Raw genomic sequence first — 1,214 nt, 5'->3', positions numbered from 1 at the left:
AGAGTGTATTTATTCCCTTGTTATTACCAGATCCCTCTTATTCTCTTGTTTCAGGAGATAAAATGCCCAAATGACCTACCAAATCTGTTCTGTTTTGTTTATTTTTAAACAGAATCTACATCATCACGCATTCTGGTCCCTATTCTTCTCTTGATTGCCTGGATTGTGGGCTGCATCGTAATGGTTTACATTACCTTCTTTTAGAAAGGTAAAGTTTTCAATGATTGAATATGTTCATTCATAAAAGGCATACGTTAGTCTGGAAATACTCTTTCTGCTTTACTAACAAACATTTTACCATGCAGGCAAGACGACTTCAGACTGACGCCATTTAGAAGAATGAAGACAAGTGTGAACATGACAGATTATTAAATATGTCTCATGTAGACAACTGCAATGTTTGACACTACTTCATAAACTTGGATTTGTAAACTGACACTTTGGTGTACATAAATGTCTCTTTGGGAACGTGTTTAAAATCTTAGGTACAAATAAGAACTGTAAGAAAGTATGGATGAAGTTTTCTATAACCTGGGAGTAGGAAAAACATTCTTACTTATGACTAAATGCATAAGCAATAGGAAAACGTTTGGTAGCTTAAACTACAATTAAAATATCTTTGCCCCCCCCCCAAAAAAAAAAATAGAAAAAAAATGAGCTAGAGACAAGAAGGAATAGTTTACAGAAAACAGAATATAAATGTAAACTTGGTCCTTAACCTCTTGCTCATAACAAAAGAACTGTAATTAAAACTGCACTGAAGAGCCATTGCTCACCTATCAGGTGGGGGAAAATAAAGACAATATATGTGTTGGTCAGGCTGTGCAGAAAGAAACAATCTCATATATTGTCTTTAGGAATTCAAAAATAGTACAACATTTTAAGGGTTGTTTGGTATCAGTATCTACTAAAATTACATATGTATTTACCTTTTGACCAAGCTATTCCTCTTCTAAGAATATTGCAATTTCCATAGATATTTTGGTAAAAATACAAAACAGCATATATACTATTCTATTCACTATGGCATAATTTGTTATAGCAAAAATCTAGAAATAAGCCAAATGTCCATTAATAGGGGACTGACTGAGAAAACTGTGCTCTATTTACAAAATGTAGTACTTAACGCAGCTGTGAAAAGGGATAAAGAAAGTCTCTATCAACTGATGTGATGTCATCTCCAGGTCAACATGTTAAGTGAAAAAAAAAAAAAA

General features: G+C 33.1%; 1 long non-coding RNA gene across 1 annotated transcript; it reads left to right on the top strand.

The window, feature by feature from the left end:
• The first annotated feature begins 112 nt into the window (after positions 1 to 112).
• On the top strand, positions 113 to 436 carry LOC106727448. Its single transcript, XR_001363643.1, has 2 exons — positions 113 to 208; positions 306 to 436. It is a non-coding gene; the product is annotated as an uncharacterized LOC106727448 (long non-coding RNA).
• The last annotated feature ends 778 nt before the right edge of the window (positions 437 to 1,214 follow it).

This window comes from Myotis brandtii, unplaced genomic scaffold (assembly GCF_000412655.1).
Source record: "Myotis brandtii unplaced genomic scaffold, ASM41265v1 C42242074, whole genome shotgun sequence".
In the NCBI taxonomy this organism is placed as follows: domain Eukaryota; kingdom Metazoa; phylum Chordata; class Mammalia; order Chiroptera; family Vespertilionidae; genus Myotis; species Myotis brandtii.
Note: the sequence above shows the minus strand (reverse complement) of the source record. Positions and strands in the feature narration are given on the sequence as shown.